The 19,944-nt window shown below is 33.5% G+C and overlaps 2 protein-coding genes across 4 annotated transcripts in view; one reads left to right on the top strand and one right to left on the bottom strand.

The window, feature by feature from the left end:
- The window catches only part of Dgat1_0 (diacylglycerol O-acyltransferase 1), a 30,614-nt gene extending 12,814 nt beyond the window's left edge, over positions 1-17,800 (bottom strand). Inside the window, exon 1 of one of the 3 annotated variants that reach the window (XM_054228049.1) lies at positions 17,522-17,800. The gene's annotated coding sequence lies outside the window, so the exon portion shown is untranslated. Of the gene's footprint in view, positions 1-17,221; positions 17,484-17,521 lie in introns of those variants that run through there. The other 2 variants (XM_011195184.3, XM_011195185.3) reach the window with 2 other exon arrangements.
- The window catches only part of LOC105219202 (trans-1,2-dihydrobenzene-1,2-diol dehydrogenase), a 66,450-nt gene that overhangs the window by 6,430 nt on the left and 40,076 nt on the right, over positions 1-19,944 (top strand). The window lies entirely within an intron of this gene.

The raw sequence follows: 19,944 nt of genomic DNA, 5'->3' as shown, positions 1-19,944 counted from the left end.
AAAACCTCTAATTTCAATATCTTGAGTCATGTAATTAATAAGATCTTGGTTTTGTTTACTGAAATTTTAATCCATAAACCTTGAAGTAGGACTGATGAGTCTAGTCGTAAAAATAATTTTATTCACTTTGATCCTCAAATTCTCAGTCGGAGTGAGATATGGCGAGTGAGCATCTGTAATCTCTTCATATATTGTTTCTTCATATCTTAAGGGCCTTTACCAGTGTAACCCATGAAAAATTAGACTATTTTCGTGATTTTTTTTTTTAAAGAAAGTACTCTATCGAATGTTTCGAAGGCTTATGGACATAATGAGGTATATTTTCAGCTACGATTATTGAAAAAGATCAAAAATTAACAAAATGGCGTAGCTCTGAAATGTCGTTTTTTAATGCCAAATTTACAATTTTCAACAAATCAAAAATATAGTAGGGCATTATATAGTAAATAAATTCAAGAACACTCAGTATCAATTTGATGTTGATCGGTCAATTTCTCCTTGAGTTATGATGCCAGCAGTTTTGAGAAAAGTCGTTTCGAGAAAAACGTGTTTAAAGTTTCAACTACAGAGGTTTAACATGCGAGTGGTCGCTCTTTAGAACACTGACATTCATAAACTATTAAAGATACGACCTTACCGATTTCACAGGATATTTTTGAAAGTACATATTAATTATCAAAAAAAAAATCGATTTTTTTTTAATGTCACACTGGTATAGCTCCCTAACCGTCAGTCCAAATTGTTTTTTGTTTTTAACATGCCTTGGCGGGTACCTTGCTGGAAGAGCATCTTAATCTTAGTGAGGTAAAGCCTTAAAACAAGCCTCAATTCTCTCTTTCCTAATATTGCTCTTTTACTCTTTTTCACAAAGAAGAGCGAGATTAATGCTAGCGTCCCCTTGTTTCGCTATTTTTTTTTTTGGAAATAGTAATTTATTCTCCCACGAGAGAATGTTACTATTATAATGTCAGTAGTCTTTGTAAGGAGTATTTCGGTCTTCACGTACCATATGAAAGTAGGTAAAATCCAGTTACCATAATATAAGTATGGGTCGCGAATTTTAGATGAGAAATTGGAGAGTAAGGATGCCCCTCTTAATCTCGAGGCAGATTTCAACCGTTGTAAATACGTGTTTTCTACTTCAACTCGACTATGATAAAATTCACCAAGCAGTAGGAAATTTCTCGAATAACAAAAAAATGCAATTATGAAACTCAATCAAAGCTTGTGTAATTAGCTCAGCTGCCAACCATACTTATATAACGAACTTTGAGACTAACTGCATATCAATATGCTAGAGAAATCCCACTACGAACCAATTCTCAACTGCATACATATTTACATACATAAGTAACCACATAAATATTATAAATTTTTAATTCATTCTCCGCGGAATCCCTGCAGTTACAAGTCATTTTGCATTTATCGCGAAGTCGCATGCGTCATCTGGTGGGGGCTGCGCCAGAGCACTTGCCTTTGTGACACTTTTTCTTTATAAACCGTGATACTCACGTACAAATTCGCGTACACAACACGTATATTGGGGCAAAATGAAATTAAAAATTTGTCGGTGTACATATAGTATTTATGTAGATATCAGTTCGTATATGTAGTATATCAATTGTCATTGTTTTTCATTCATTCAAGTGCAAATTGAAGTGGCTTTAGAGTTCACTGCACTTGGATTTGTGTTTAAAAATAATTTCCCGTGTTATTTATTTATTTATTTATCTTAATATTTTTAATCACTGTTTACATATATATATATATATGAGTTAAAAATATACATATGGAAGTATTTGGGTATTTATTTATCATTTATTTGTTTGACCACAACAACGTTGCAAGTTTGGAGAGGCAGCGTGGTGTCATCGCACGTACAGAAGTCTGTATTTATTTATTTTCAATTTTTATACGAATCAGTTCAAGTATGGCTCTGTGACGTCATTTAAAAGCGGACGATGCAATGAATGAATAATGTACCAGGTCCTTTTCTCAAAGCAAATGGTGGTTAAAGTTTTTGTTTGATGGAAACTTAGAAACGGTTTTGGAAATACTACAAACCAATAGACATGTTTGAACATAGTAGAACCTTAAATATTCTGTCTTAAACAATAATTTCAATAAAGTGGGGCAACTTAAAATTTTTCAGATCGAAAATTGGTCAAAACTTATAATTTTGTTATTAATTTGAAGTCACTTTTCATTTGATACCAATATCGACATATTGAAATTATTTTATGAATTTAATTTATCAAAGATATGGCAACCCTTAAAAAAATATTTTCAACTGTAAGCCGTTTTAAAGCTCTTATTTAGTTTGTAATATAATAATTTGATTATTTACTTTTTATACTCTCGCAACAAAGTTGCTAAAGAGAGTATTATAGTTTTGTTCACATAACGGTTGTTTCTAACACCCAAAACTAAACGAGTTAGATATAGGGTTATATATACCAAAGTGATTAGGGTGAAGAGTGGAGTTCAAATCCGAATGTCTGTCTGTTCGTCCGTCTGTGCAAGCTGTAACTTGAGTAAAAATTAAGATATCTTGATGAAACTTGACACACTTATTTCTTGGCACCATAGGAAGGTTGCTTTCGAAAATGAGCAAAATGAGGACCACTGCCACGCCCATAAAATGGAAAAACCGAAAAAACATAAAGTGCCATAACTAAGCCATAAATAAAGCTATGGAAATTTGGTATGAAGGATCGCACTATGAAGGGGCATATTTGGATGTAATTTTTTTTGGGAGGTGGGCGTGGCCCCGCCCCCAAATAAGTTTTTTGAATATATCTCGCAAAACCAATAGAGCTATATAAACCAAACTTTCTGCAGTCGTTTTTTTAGCTACTTCTTAATACAGTCCAAAACTGACAGAAATCGGATAATAACCACGCCCCCCTCCCATACAAAGGTTAGGTTGAAAATTACTAAAAGTGGGTTAACTCACTAACGAAAAACGTCAGAAACACTAAATTTCACATAAGCAATGACAGATGGAAGATGCACTCAGATTTTTTTTACAAAATGGAAAATGGGCGTGGCGTCGCCTACTTATGGGTCGAAAACCATATCTCAGGAACTACTAGACCGATTTCAATGAAACTTGGTTTGTAATAGTTTCCTTACATCGCAATGATATGTTGTGAAAATAGGCCAAATCGCTTCACAACCACGCCTACTTCCTATATACCAGAACTTTGAAGACGTTCTGAATTGTTTACTTTACAATATATAAAGTAAGCACTAGTGAAGATATCGGAACAGAACTTTGCACAAATACTATGTTTATAGTGTGGCAGCCCCATTCTAAAAATCGCTGAAATCGGACCATAGGTTTTTAAGGCCCCATATATCGAACACGAGGACCTCGGTGCTTTTAACCTAATATTATGGTTTCCAACTTTCAGTGGACTTTATACAATATATATGACGAATATGTGGGTCAAATTGTGTATTATATAATATAAATAAAGTTAAATAAATAAATTGCGAGAGTATAAAATGCCCTTCCTTACTTGTTTTATTTCAAATGTAAACAATTTTTTGATAAATAAAATTTAAGATTTAGTTTAAAAATATTAACACCTTAATTATTTTCAAAACAACTTTGCTAAAATGGAATCCTCTCTTTGGTCCCCCTACCTTAACTCTTTTTCAATTTCTTTATTTGAGTATAAATTAATTATTTGCAATTGTTTACACACTTTTTGCCAGCACAATATTAATGAGTGTGCAAATAATCATAGTCAAAGTCAGTACAACAACTTCGAAAAACATCCTAATTTGGAGTTAATGATACTGGAATACCTTTCTGGATGGCGTATTTTGGCTCCCTAATGATTTGAGTACATAACGCAGACGTACATACCGACACAAGTACCTGCCCATACCATATACATGAGTATAAAGCTTGCGAACCATTTGCCATGGTGATGCGAATTTGCCGGCTGTCTGTCCGCTCCATTTCATTACCACTTCAACCCCGACTGCATAATTTCGCGAATTCATCCATAGCACTCATAGCGGCAATGCAGCGAAGCGACACGGCTTCTGCGCGGTTTGTTGTACCGTCTCTCGACATTCAAGGGCACTTTTTCTCATATTTGGCGCTTTGCTGGTAGCGCAATTGCGCAAAAGCCACAACCATTAAAAGGGGAAATAAAGAAGAAATATTAACAAAAAACACGAAATTGAAAACGAAAACAAGCGACACCTCAATTTTCTCAGCTGTCGGTGTTTTTTTTTGTTTTGTTATATTGTTGTTGTTGTTGCTTTATCCATTAAGTGGTGAATTTGAGGGGTTTAAATTGCAAAAAATTGTGCATCTTTCAAATTTATTTGCGTTCTAAGCTTTTTGATGATCATGATGATCATGGATGGAAAGGAAATTAGTGAATTATTTTCTTCGTATATTAACTCTGGCCATCACAATATAAATATTTATATTAGTTTGTGTGTATCTCAGAAAAGAGTAGGTCTTCGTGTCAAAATTAGATGGAGTTTGAGTTCTGGATTATCATTATCATGATCACCTCAGTCGATCAACTCCTATGGTGGCTTATCTAAATTGTTCAAACTAAGATTTTCTTGAATGAAAGATTTCCTGGATGCCTAAAAGAGTTAGAGTTAAGTGCCTAATTTATTTTCGAAAAAAACCGGGCAGTAAAAGGAAGTGCCGAGTTTATTCATCATCTGAGAGGCTACTCCATAGACCAAAAGAAGCTATCTACCTCTTACTATATAGAAGGGCCTTGTGACTGCAAAAGTACTGGTGGATATCCGAAGCTTGCTGGTCCCAATTAAAGGGTAATATACAGTTAGAAGGTCGAAAAAAACGGCAAGAATTCAAGAATTTTTTCTAAGCAAAATATTTGGTTTATTGATTTGAAACTTGGCAGGTATATTATGACAACCTTAAACTATATTCACATATATTTTATTGCCAAAAATAATTATCGGGAACGTTGATATTGCCAATTTTGCAGAGGTCCGCAAAAAAAAGGCCTCTTGCTGTGAGATTTTCTACCAAAATTCGGGTCTTTAATTGTTTATAAAAATAAAAACTGTTCATCGGATGGTGAAATCCTTCGATTAATTACTAAAAAATATATGTAGTTAAGAAGCTTGTGTAAAAATTTCAGACCGATCGATTCAGCCGTTTCTGAGAAATCTTTCTCACTGACTTTGAAAACATCGTTTCGAGGAAAACGAGTTTAAAGTTTTGAAAACACTTTACATGTAGTCGGCGCGCCTTCACTAATGTGTCAATAACTTCGAAAATATTCGTCGGATCGACTTGAAAATCCTAACTGTATATAACCTCTAAAGGTCTAGTTGTTCAAAAGTAAAAGTACAAATGATTTAAGGAACTTCCATATTTGTCTCATTGAAATCTATACAACCAAGTACAATTTCTTTTTGTGGAACTCTTCAAAAAGCTATAAAATATTTTTTTTTCTTTTTTTTGGTACTTGTTGGCTTGTTGTAAGCCAATTTTTTTCAAGGTCGCTTTGATTTCTTCTTCAAAACAACACATATACTACATATGGGCTTGTATGTTCGTCTTACAAAAACCTAATTACCATTTTTATATGCTGTGAAATCGTCTGACATACTTCGGACATTTTTGATAAATAGGTCAGCAAAACAGGCGAAGTAAAAAAAGCCCATGGGGCATGTTGGCGTTTCTCTTTTGTCGACTTGCTAATTACTACTTTGATTTGCAAGAGAGCATGGTTGTAGCCACATTCCATATATGATGGTGGTCCTTTCGCATACGAGGTCTGTTTGATAAGACGTCCGTTGCATTTCCGTGAATTTATATTGTGGTAGTTCTCTTACAACGTTTCCTGAAACTTATATTTGCGTCAGCGTTGCTATTTCGCTGATTTAATAATCACAAATTATGTACTCTAAAATTAGCAAATCTAGTTGACACCGCAATAACCTGTATATTACATAGTAAAATAAACACTTAAATTTAAAAAGATTAATAAACAAGTGACAATTACCTAAAGTGTTCGCTGTAAAGTTGTTGAAACAACGCATTAACAACAAGTGTTCATCGTAATTCACGCTATCAGTGAGAACTCAGGTTCAACAGCGGTTGCATAATGTGAGCTTCAACAACCCAACAAAGCCAAGCTTAGTTCACAGCGCTAATGAAACTAGTCTATTTTCGAACGGTTTATTGAATCTCTAACCTCTTGAGTTTCTTTCTTTCATGTGAAAAATGCTGTTACGACAGCAGTTTCGGCGGAAATCATTTCTTTCAAAAGTAGTCTTCCCTTCGTCACTACTTTTTAAGGTCTTCTCAAATAGTTCTTAATACAGGATACCTTATTAGAATGTTATAAACATTATAAATTGTATCTCTATCTCTTTTATGCCAGTTTATTATATTTATACCAGTTGTCTGTTCTATACTCAACTCTGAAAGGTTTGGCGAATCGAAATCATCTTTTTCCCCTTCATTTTGTTTTACGTAAATTCAAAATATGCCTAAATTCATCACTGGGTTTGTTTGTGCATACAAAGAGACGAGCTCATGGTGTTGAGTATAGAGAAAGTAACTACTATATAGTCGAATTGCATATCCATATATGAATAAATATGAGCTTTCATGTACCAAATATGCTGAGATAAGAGAAAAATGAATGAAGAAGAACTTCGCATGTATAGTCTATACAGTTGCGTCCATAGATGTAGATACACCTGTGGGTTTAGGAACAAATTCGGCTTGATAAGGCCGCATAAAATTGTTTTTTGATTAAAATTCTATTTTATTTTCAAATTGAAGGGTAGATATTTCTAAAGCTCGAGTGTCGGACAGAATTTTTCTGACAGTTAAAAATTCTGATTCTGTTAACTAGACGTTTATTCGAGCTTCAACGGCTAGCTTGATGGTTTTGAGCAATTTGTTTATCTATTTATTCCAATACCGATTATTTTCAGATCCACTACGTTTTTTTCCCACCGTTTCTTAGCTCAATTACTGAGTCATCATTCAAAAATTGTTATAAATATATTACTTTTCCGACTAGTTTGAATTTAGTCAGAAAATAGTATCTATTTTCTCTGATTACTTTCAAAATTGTGCAGGTCACATTGAGTTGCAACTATACACCTGTTAGCTATGAACCACTCACTTCCACTTATTCGACGCTGTTTTAAGATTATTTACTCTATGCTCTCGATTGTTTACACTAAATGAATAATGATGCACTTAGCTCATTCAATTAGCACAGACAATCACGTAGCGTTCTTCACATTTCGCTATATACTCGTACATTCATATATATCGCATGCTCATGGAAAAAATTCTGAAACGTAATAATAGTGATTTATTTGTTGTTCGAATACTTGTTGCACATGTTGGGTGGTAGAATTTGCTCACGTAATGTCGCGAGATTTGTTGCACTAAGAATATATGTATGTTTGAATGCAAGTAAGCAATCTGTGTGACCCAAAAATCTGCGGAAGTTCCATCATTCTAATGAAATCTAATTACCGCATGTCTGTCACTGAGTCAATTATTGCTGCATTTGTGTACTGGGAGTAGTGGTGGTACTGAGTCAAAAGTTTTTGACGGAGTTCATAAAGAAAGTTGGAGTGATTTCTCGATTGCCTTCCGCCTACTTTTTCGACCCTAATCCCACTTTATTTTGACATGAGCAACACCAAAAGCTCTGTCAGGATCGGGAAGGACCTCTCCGAGCCGTTCGATACCAAACGAGGCTTCAGACAGGGTGACTCACTATCGTGCGACTTCTTCAATCTATTACTGGAAAAAATAATACGAGCTGCAGAGCTAAATAGAGAAGGTACAATCTTCTACAAGAGTGTACAGCTCCTGGCGTATGCCGATGATATTGAGGACAAGACGAAATATCTCCTGTCATCAAACAAACAGTCAGCGCACTCGCGTCTTGGCTCCCACGTCACTGTTGACAGTCATAACTTTGAAGTTGTAGATAATTTCGTCTACCTGGGAACCAGCATTAACAGCAATTACAATGTCAGCCCGGAAATCCAACACAGAATCACTCTTGCCAACAGGTGCTACTTTGGACTGAGTAGGCAATTGAAAAGTAAAGTCCTCTCTCGACGAACCAAAATCAAACTCTATAAGTCGCTCATTATTCCCGTCCTGATGTATGGCGCTGAAGCGTGGACGATGACAACATCCGATGGGACGACTCTTGGGGTTTTCGAGAGAAAGGTTTTGCGCAAGATTTATGGTCCTCTAAACATTGGCAACGGCGAATACCGCAGACGATGGAACGATGAGCTGTACGATTTATACGACGACATTGACATAGTTCAGCGAATAAAAAGACAGCGGCTACGCTGGCTAGGTCATGTTGTACGGATGGAAGAAAACACTCCAGCTCTGAAAGTATTCGATGCAGTACCCGCTGGAGGAAGCCGCGGAAGAGGACGACCTCCACTCCGGTGGAAAGATCAAGTGCAAAGTGACCTGGCTTCACTTGGTGTTTCCAGTTGGCGCCAAAAAGCAGAAAGGAGGAATGAGTGGCGCGCTCTGGTGGATTCGGCTATAATCGCTTAAAGCGGTTCCTACGCCAAATATATATATATATATATATATATGAAGATTTCGACCGTTTTTTGGCAGTTGACGAGGCAAATTTTAATTTTTAAAAATTGCTATATTTTCTACTAAGATCAAAACAGAGTTATATGATGTATTTGTCAATATAAGAGACCTGTATAAATGCGCCGCCACTCAAAATTCACCGCGTGCTTACTCGCATATTTTTCATATTGACTCAATATGCACTTTTGTTGATATACTTTTATGCCACACTGTTATCAACTCTTCGATAAGGCCGTAGTAAATTTATAAGTGTTGCATTAATTTTCGGCGTTTGTTATTCCTTTGGTGGTGACCTCTATATATTTTTTGGGGGTACTTATGATCATATATCGATTTCTTATCTTTATTAAAGTATGTACAGTAGGATCCACTTAAATGATATACATTTTACTGATAAGTATTTACTGCACTTGCATATTTAAGGCATAATAAATTTCAAATAACCAAGATAAGCTTGATAATCTTGGGAGTTTGAAGGCATGAGATTAGTGTGACATAAATACAAGTTTATCGTTGGAAGATAAACACTGTTCAGGTGGTATTTTGAAATATTTTATGTTTTTTTGTAAGAACTTAAAATGCTTGATAATGATCAGAATGTTCAGATCGATAAGCGGTGATCGATAAAGCGAGGTCTCCCTCTCCGTCTATGTAATGTATCTCTTGAATAAAAGTCGAAATAGTTTTATATGGGTTTTGGTACACTAAATGTATCAATTGGACCTTGGTACCAAATTTATGGAGGTCGGTATAGCAAATGAGATGAATCTCAATTTAATGTAACGATTCCATCCAAATTTAGAGTTTCTTTAGAACTTTCTTTCAACTAATTATTGGAATAAGAAACTTTAAACAGGGAACTAAGGAAACGAACTTATTTTACAGTATCTCACGATAGTAGTCGACTAAATTAAAATGTTTTAAATAATTTTTTGTCACTAAGTGGTTTTGGACTAGATTTTAAGATTTTTTATTTTCATTTGTTCAAAAAAAGTCAGGTCCACATATTTTAATGACATACTGTAAAATTTTCATATTAAATAATCTAAACTATCTTCACTGTTTATTTGCTTTTTACTACAGTATCTCTGTAGTGAGTAGTCATTAAAACAATAACAAAACGATACATCCGCATGTTATTGTAACACACTGTAAGATTTATACTAGGGCTCTCAAAATTATTCGAATAACCTAAAAACCGAATAAATTCGAATATTGCCCTATCCGGTTAATTCGGTTAGTCGATTTGTCGAATTCCAAGAGCTCTAATTTATATACTTGTTAAATTTCCTTTTAAAAAAATCAAAGTTTCCAAACTGATTTTTTTTTATTTTCACCAGACAATTTATTGCAGTCAAGAATTATCATTACAACAACTACAAAAATATATGTCCGCGTACTTCTATGACACACTGTAAGAGTTATAAACTTATTAGTCTAATTTCCATTTTTAATAATTCAAAGATTTCCAACTGATTACAATTTTTTGACCAGACAACCCTGTGCAGTGGTGATTAATCATTACAACAACAACTAAAAATCCATTTTATTTTATTATTTTTATTATTGACTGTACACATATTATTGATTAATATAGTACAAACAAACTATACCGACACATAAACCAAAACGTAACTGTTTAATTAGCCAAAGTGAGTCTTATCAACTGTCCACTGGCACTGTCTGGGTCGTTCAGTTCCGTTTGTAACAGAAACCTTTGTTATTCGCGCTTACATTTATTATAATCATGCACACAACAACAACAACAACAACCGCTCATTACATATGTTTGTGCGTGTTGTATTTGAGGAAAATTTCTACGACGCCAGATTAACACTGCTCTGCGCAAGTCTCGCTGTGTGTCGTCGTGCCGAAACTGAAACTATGCGATTGCTGATAACGACGCTGCTGGCTACCTTATCAGTAGTCGTCTGACTAGCCGGCCGGCCGGCGTGTGCACGAAGTTTCTATGTGCATGCCGATCCTACCATAGACCACAGTATCGAATGTATGTGAGTTCGGGCCGCGCAATCTCTTTTGACCGATAACCGCGTATTGATAAGGCTAGCCACTCGCCGATTAGAAATGATTACGAACCACAAAAAAAGTGACAGTGTGAAAACAAAACAGTAGTATAAATCAATTGTAGAAAGTAAATATTGGTAATTAAATTGAGAACTAGTATTGCTTTACATACTGTATTCATCGAGTGACCGTTTTGTAGGTCAAGTTTTTGTGTATTTAAATAAAACGAAGTACGAAGAAATGCATTGAATGGGCATCAACATTTGTGGAATGGAAAGAGTAGAGCCTACACGCCATTGGGCTCGACTATGTTGAATTATTGATCGATTAACCGTCTTCTGTCCCTATATGGTAACGAAAGAGTTCCACTACACGAAGGTATATTTCGATTTCCCATAATACTCTTTCTGTGGATGAACGTTGTGATCTAGTGGTTCGGGTATTGTTTCAATCAAAAGGATTTTTAGTAGAGATCGTCAAAGAATGGAATTTCTGAAATCCTTTGACTGTTCAAAGTCGGTGTAAAACCTTATAGGTCTTTAAATTTTGGAAGACGCGCACCACTTATGGTCGGCCCACCACTTATGGTCGGTACAATTAAATCTGCTGTTACCGACCGATCAAATGGTTATGACTAAATTTCCTTAGATGTCGATGAATGTCTTGGGTCAATAATATAAATATTCGTATATTCCTTTATAACCACACCAAGCCACGTGATCTTCAATGCACTTTTTTACCTAATCATCAATTCTAAATTTGGGTTAATCTATTTAATTAAATTCGGTTCTTTAAAAATTTCATTCATAATCTTGATTTGGTACGAGGGTCACACTAAAAGTTTTGGGTCTTAGTATTCGGTGAGTTCAAAATATTAAGTTGGCAAAGATGGTGACTAGCGACGAAAAATGGATCGCTTACGACAATATTAAGCTAAAGCGGTCGTGGTCGAAGGCCGGTGAATCGTCCCAAACAGTGGCCAAGCCGAGATTGATGGCCAGGAAGGTTTTGCTGTGTGTTTGGTGGGATTGGAAGGGAATCATCCATTATGAGCTGCTCCCATATGGTCAGACGCTTAATTCTACCATCTACTGCGAATAACTGGACCGCTTGAAGCAGGCGATCGACCAGAAGCGTCCAGAATTGGCAAACAGGAAGGGTGTAGTGTTCCACCAGGACTACGCCAGATCACACACTTCGTTGATGACACGTCAGAAGCTACGGGAGCTCGGATGGGAGGTTTTACGCATCCACCATATAGCCCGGACAAAGCGCCAAGTGATTATCACCTGTTCCTGTCCATGGCGAACGCCCTTGGTGTTGTAAATTGAACTCAAAAGAGGCTTGTGAAAAGTGGTTGTCCGAGTTCGTCGCAATAAGGGGGGAGGGGGGTATTATGAAGTTGCCGTCTAAATGGAAACAGATTATCGAACAAAACGTTGCATATTTGATTATGCTTGTAGTATTTACACAAATGTGCTTGAGGTTTTATTTCTTTTGAGAGTTTAAATGTGTTTCTAAAATCAATTCATTTACGAGCTATTTTTGAAAATAATTCTATGTCATTGATTACTTACTATAAAAATCTTTAACAGGTTCTATTAATCTCTTATATTCTACTTTTATACCATTTCAAAAAACTCGCACATTCTCAAAACTCATAGACTGACCCTCGTATTTTTTTGCTTCTTATGTTTGCGCTATAAAAAATTGAAATTCTTATCAAATTTTATGAAATTAATTTAAATAAATACGTTTATATTTATGTATTTATTATTGCATAAGAATTTATGCATCCGGGTAGATATGTATACACACAGGGTTGCAAGGTCAATTGGACATGCTTATTGGTAAATGCGTTCACTAACCTTTCTGCTATTTGTCTTTGGCAATTAGCACGTGATATACTTGTTGGATGATGGGTTAGTGCCTAGATTCTCATATTATAGTTCTTAGATGCCTTTTTTTCATGGTATATTAAGAAGGTCGTATGTTCAAATATGGGTGGCTCAGTTCGATAAAATCTTGACAAATTTGATAAAATATTTAAACAAAAAATTGTCCCTGAGGAGATGAGGAGTATTTCAGTTGGTAACCCAGTTGCTATAATTTCTAAAGATTTATCAAATCACAACCGATTTTTTTTTTTAATATTGTCCCCGAGGAGATGAGGAGTATTTCAGTTGGCAACATCAGTTGCTATAATTTCGTTAGATTTATCAAACCACACTCGTGTTATAGACATATGTTTTGTTAACGAAAAATACCGGTATTTATGAGTTGGCAGAATTTCTCACTTCAGCGCTGTGCTTTGTCCGTTTGTTTTTTGCGTTAATCATCGCTAAGTACACGTGCAGCAGACAGGTTTTATGAGTACAACTGACCAACTGGCAACAGAAAACATACTGGATTGACCGTGTTTTATATGCTCACTTCAATTACTCAAAAAGAAATCACCAAATTGAGCAGAAACAACAAAAAAGAGCACAAAAGTCAGCGACGATGGTTTACGTGATTTTTGTTAGGTGGGTCTGTCTTACATACTTATTTATAATTTTTGGATATTCTAGTTTAACTTCCTATTCTGTCATTTGTGTACACATGTAGACTGTTTGTTATATTAAATGTATACAAATATTTATTTTTCATATTTCAGCTTCTTAACACTTCTCGTTTCTTGTTTATGCTTTTAATATTTGCATAATGAGAGATAGGTTTATTATGATTTAGTGTATTTCTAAGTTATATTTATAATATTTTTCTTTTAGTTTCCTATTATAATTTAAATTAAAAAAATATATATATTTTTTAATTTTTTAAAATTAATTTCTAATATATTTTTTTTATTATTTGTAATAATTAATTGTAATAACTACTGAATTAATCATTGTTATTTTTGATTATTATTTTTTATTAACTTTTTCTTTTATTTTAGTTTTTAATATTTTTTTATTAAAATATGTATGTTATTATGGTGTATTTCCAAGTTATTTTTATAATATTTTTCTTTTAGTTTCCTATTATAATTTAAATGAAATATATATATATATTTTTTTTTAATTTATTTAAATTAATTTCTAAGATATATTTTTTTATTTTTTTATAATAAAAACTTACTACTGAATTAATCATTTTTTTTTTTATTATTATTTTTTTATTTAATTTTTCTTTTATTTTAGTTTTTAATATTTTTTTTATTTAATTTATCACTCAATATTTTTTATTTATTAATTATTTATTGATGTTTTTTTAATTATTTTGGTTTCTTAATGTTCACTTACATTATTTTTCTTTTAGTTTTTTATTTGCATTTAAGTTATTATTCAATAATTTATACAATTTTTAATTAAATATATTTTATTTGTATTGTTTTTAAAAATATTATTTATGTATGTTTAAATTTTCTTTTATTTTATAAACTAATTTTTTTTATTAATCACAATTTTTTATTTTTTTGTTAAAAAATTTTTTTTTTAACATTTTGTTAAATATATTTAATATTTTTTTGGTTTTTATCATTTGTTTTTTTGCCATATATTTGTAAATATTTTTGTTTGTTTATATTTATTTTAATTCTATTTAATTTTATATTTTAATTATTTATTATTTATATATACATATATATATTTATTTATATTAATTCATTAATTTATTTTATTTCAACTTTTTTCTTATAAATTTCATTATTCAATTCATAACCCATTTGTCACGTTTTATTTTCATATATTATGTTTATATACTAATCTCCATCTAATTTATTTATAAATCTTTCTTCTTTAATGCCACCCACTAATTTCGCATCAAATCGCAATCTGGATTCGCAGACTTTATTTCAAAATTTCGAGATCTTTTATCATCACATTTTGTGGCATCTCTTCGCTTAATCAGTTAATTTAGCATATTTACTCGTTTATATCATCATGGCTGTGTCTGTCATAAATCATAAACACACCGCATCTATGCACTGGTCTGTCATAGTGGTAGATAAACATATTCGCTTACTGTCATTAAGTCCACTACTCGCAGCAGTTGTCATGATCGGCTAAATTGTCAATTACCACGTAAAAACTAATCGTTCATAAAATGTCTGTCTGTCTGTCTATCTTCTCCAGCGCAATGCTGCTTGCTCATTGCCAATTATATTTAATTTACATTTTATTTCCACCTCTCATTTTGTGTATTAATCCGAGATTATGTTTGGCGTTCGCTTTTTTCTTCTTCTTCTATTAAAGAGTCTCATTCGGCTGTCTCAGATTTATGCAAACAACGATAGCGCGGAAGTGCGGCAATGCCAAAGTTCATTGATATCAAAACACGGTAAACAAATATTGAATAACCCGTTTGCTAGGTGTCAAAGGTCGCAAAAATATTAACTTTTAGTTGACTTAGTAACACATTGTGTATTATTGTTGATCTTAGTTCAGATAAATATTAACACAAAGTAAGATCATTGGAGCAGTTAAATTTATTACATTTGTATGTATCTAACTATATCGAGTGATCTCGCCCATATTACCACATTTATAGTATTATATGTTATTAAGAAAGAGAAGTACAGTAAGGTTTATAATATCAGGTCTATCTTAATTATAGTATATTCATAGGTTGTTCTCTATCAGAAGGCTATTTTTAGTGACTATATTTCTGATAAAATTAACTGACACATTTTTGAAATACCCAAAATTTCGGACTTTTTCTAGTTAGACCAATTGACAGACTGCTGAACCTAAAATTTCAGACAATTTTGTTTACTTTGACAGCTGGTTTGACAGATATTTGAAATCCATAACTCCCAAAAAACACCTTATAAAAACACAACTTATATTAGTTCATTATAAACACACTATGAAATGACCATAAAGATCATACGCAGATATTTACAAAATATATTAGAATGTTTTAAATTAATTTAGTACAAACTATGAGAACATTATCGTTAATAACTGCGTGCGAAATAGAGTTATTAGCGGTAATTATCACTTTCAATATCGACCACAGCGCTTAATTTGCATAACACCTGCTGTGGTTTATTTATTTTATATTTATTTTTCTTTTTTTCCACTGAGACGAAAGCAAATAAATGAAGAAAATCGTATCGATCGAAAATAAAAGTGAATGGGTGCACAAAAGACTACGATGAGAACTTTTGGCGAAACAGAGGAGCCCACAGACGTGACTAGTAAAAGTTTTAGTTTAGTTTTCATTAAGGTGTATTATAACCCCCAAAAAATAGATGTGTTACCCTCGGAGACTTATTTCTTAAACTAGATTTTAAAACAGATCAAGAATAGATTTTTTCGGCATTTAGTTGAATGCAACTTCTTTATATGGATCTTTCACTTTGATATCGAAATGCTTGTAACTCAAGTATACAAACTCGGCTATTTTTTCTTAAATCAATCAATTTGGTTATAAAATATTAAATTCCAGGGAGTTTTTAAACAATTCCAAGAATCTATTGAAACACAAAAAAATTTAGCGTATGAGATGTTGACTTGAGAGTAATTTTTTCCGAATTGTGCGTTCTTTTGATACTCGCTTACAATAAAAAGTGGTTTAGACTTTTTCGAGCAAAAACTAGGTTTCTTAAATATAATAAAGTGCTATATATTCGTTTTGGCTATACAAATTTTAAAGAATTTAACCGAAATATATATTTTTGATTTTCGAAATTTCGAAATTTTTTTCGAAAATGGTCTATTTACTTAGACTAGTTACTTTTTGAAACTAGTTCAGTTAGAAAATTAACACCGAGTATATTAGTCTTTCATTAGCCACCTTACTTTCTTTTAGAAAGTGCTGTTAAATAACAGCAATAATAATATAAACAAATAGCGAAAGAATACGAAAAAAATTCCGATAATAAAAGCACAACAAAAAGCTTTTATGAAAAAAGAAAGAAAATGATAAAAACTTAAATACTGGTATCCAAAAATATCACCGCTGGCTACGTGTGTCTGCTCGAATGTAAACAACGAGGCCGTACGTCAAGCGGACAGACAGACAGACAGACAGACAAACAACCAAGCAAACAAACAAACAATAGGCGTAGACAGACCACAATGTTGGTGAGGCGGCCAATCATTTGTGCAAATAGTTCAAAGTTCCACTAGAAGTTAGTTAAATTATTGATTGTTGTTGTTGTGCACGAGTTTTGTTGTTGTTATTTTACATGTGTTTTGTTGTTGTTATTTTTACATGTGTTTTGTTGTTACAAAAGTCAGTGTGGCGCACGCACGTGAATATAGGCACACGCAATGATGAAGACGCGATCACGCAACAGCTGAGTGGGCTTCAAAGCGAAAAAATGTAAAAAGAGAGGGAGGGAAAGAGTGAGAAAAGAGAGGAACATGAGTGGGTGGTTGGGAAGATTATTTTGAGCTTTTTTTTTTTGGAAATTTGGTAATTTTTTATTTTAACATTTTTTTTGGATTTTTTTTTCACTCCTTTCGAGTTTATTTTTGGGCTTTATTCCAGCGCCAGAGTCACATACATACATACATATATTTTTTATGTTCATTGTTGTTGTTATTTTTTTTCTTGCTATTCTTTAATCCATTATATATTTACCGCTTTCTTTCACACTCTTCACAACATGTGAAATGAGCACAATCGAACTTAACTCGTGCACGCGATAAAATTAACACAAACGAAGTCGGGGGAAAATCATATATAATTAAATAAACAGTAAACTAAAAAATAACAAAAATTAACTGTGTCAATTGAGATCGTTGCAAGGCGTTCACGGCGAACAAAACAGACAACACATAAAATCAAGTGAATTTTATTTATATTTTTCACTTTTTTTCTCTCGTTTTTTATCACCAATAAAAGGGGTGTGATATGATAGATATCGCGCTCGAATGATACCTACTTTGACTTCGTCGCTTTTTATACTTTTTTTTGTTTTCAAAATTGTTTTATTCACAAATCAAATGCCGAACACAAATGCCGCCAGCTGCCGCGTAACCGAACGAAATTAAGGGAATCACCACTGCACAATGCAAGTGAACTGTGTGGTACTGTGTATCGAGTGCGCGAGTAGCCAAGTGGCCAACTATGTTGTGGATCTGTGTACCGGAGACTATGGCTGTCCCACGAGCGAACTGCTAACGACAACGCTTTGAAAGCAACTGAACTAAACGTGTGGCCAAGCAGTCCAAAAGCGGTATGCGTCTCCCAGTATGGAGATGATATGAAACGTCGACAGCGGCGCAGGCAGCGCAAGTAGCTAAACAAGTTGACTGCGCGCGATCGACAAGATCAGCTGGCTGGCGCAAATGCTGCGATGCATAGCAGCAAACATGGAGCATATTTTAATCTTCGTACCTCATTCTTTATATTTTCTTATTTCCATATATATTTCTTATATATTTTAAACAACTTTGCACACGCTGCTCCCCAATCTAACTGTCGCTCTCCGTCTCGCTATCAGCAACGAAGCAGCGTGTGAATGCCTGCAAACGCCGAAGAATGTTCGGAAGTGGGCACAAAGCGCGTACCGGTCGCTGATTTCGTTTTGTGCTCAATATTCGTTATACTGTTTGCATGCTGTTGCTGCTGCAGCGGCGATTGCGGTGAGCGCGTCGTCAGCAAATTGATACGGAGTTCAGATGGCAGTAAGATGGGTCAGAGATTGAGGTTTCTGATATGCATTTCTTTTTCTTTTGTCGCCAAAAAACAACGGAAATTAGACGTTCGCAAGACTGAATGCAATAAAATTAAATAATATATTTGATAATTCGTTCAAAAATTTTAAATAAAATATAATTTGTTACTTCCGTTGCGTTTTGAATTTTGTGGATTTTTGTTTGGTATTTGATGAGATAAAACTGTAATAATATATATAATTTTTTTTCTATTTAGTCGTGTTTTTGTTTTAAGTCGTCTCCTAACTTCTCACAAATTATCTGAGAGACTTTCTCATATCAGAAATATACTAGACTAGCTTTTATAATTGGTGAGGAATCATTCCATGAATGATATACTGATTCTTGACATACATTTCTATAACTAATTTAGTCGAAGAAAACCATCCTACATTTCATGAATGAAATACTGATTTTTGACATATATTTCTATAACCATTATAGTCGTTTATAAGATCTACTGGCTTCAGAAAATTTGTTTTGTTAAGTTCTCAGATAAAATACAAATTTTAGTAAGGTATTATCTTATCACTTGTCGGTTATATTGGTTCCATATATCGTGATTATGCCAGTGAACCCAAAAGCACTTTCCTTCCTTGTAGTTTTTATCCTTGGGATCCTTTCTGTATCTTTTACAAAACAAATTAATGTAAAGGCTTAAGAATATACCTCGAAACATGTTGAGATCTTATTTCAGATTCTATTACCAGAAATGATTTTCTCTCAGTAAGTTTTGACAAATATTTTGTACCAGTACTACTGTACTGATCCAGTAAGTTCTCAGAATAAATATTTTCGGATTTCTGAGTTCTATAACCATAATCTTCTTGTTTTATGTTCCATAATCAATTCTATTTCGAAAATTTAGATTTTTTCGAAAAGTTTGACCTATCATTGTATACCTCTACAATCTTATAAGAAGTATTTTGTGATAGTGAAGTTATTACAATTTTTCTTTATCTAATAATAATGATGCATTACATTAACGTCTCAAATGTATATATTTCTCAAGAGAACTTGGAAACCTCCACAATCGCTCGTCATAATTCGTAATATTCTATTCCGCTTAATTTCCTACGTCATTTCATGTATTTCTCTTTAACAGTTTTTTATGTAATTATTAATTTACGATGCACGATCAGCTTTCACTCTTATCTGCACTTCGCATGATTCATCAGAAAAATATATACATTCATAGGTACATCATATCTACGTCTGTACGTGCAGTAAAATCAGTATGTGCGCAAAGAGAGCACTATAATGCGATCATTGGGTGGCTCCATTGCTGCTCAAACTTTCGTTGATCGTGTTGACGACTGTGTACTAATCTTGTATCCCCTAAAGTATGCAATGAATTTTGTTTTCGGTGTGTAGCAGGTATGATAATCCCGAAAATAGATATTTTAATATCGGAATCCCTTCAAACCAGTGCAAATATTTTATTTTCTGGTGGAAATAATTGCCTTAATTGATTTGTGATTGTGATCCATTTCTCAAATATGATTCGAAATTGGTTCATATTCGTAATAAGAGAAAATGGGAAGCTCTTTTAATGAATATGTGGATCCTGAGGCCTTCCTTGAACTTATATCTTATACTCGTATGTAGACTTGTCAATATGTGAAGCCTGTTTTCTTACACCTA

This window comes from Zeugodacus cucurbitae, chromosome 3 (genome assembly GCF_028554725.1).
Source record: "Zeugodacus cucurbitae isolate PBARC_wt_2022May chromosome 3, idZeuCucr1.2, whole genome shotgun sequence".
Lineage (NCBI taxonomy): Eukaryota > Metazoa > Arthropoda > Insecta > Diptera > Tephritidae > Zeugodacus > Zeugodacus cucurbitae.
This window is presented reverse-complemented; position numbering and strand designations above follow the sequence as displayed.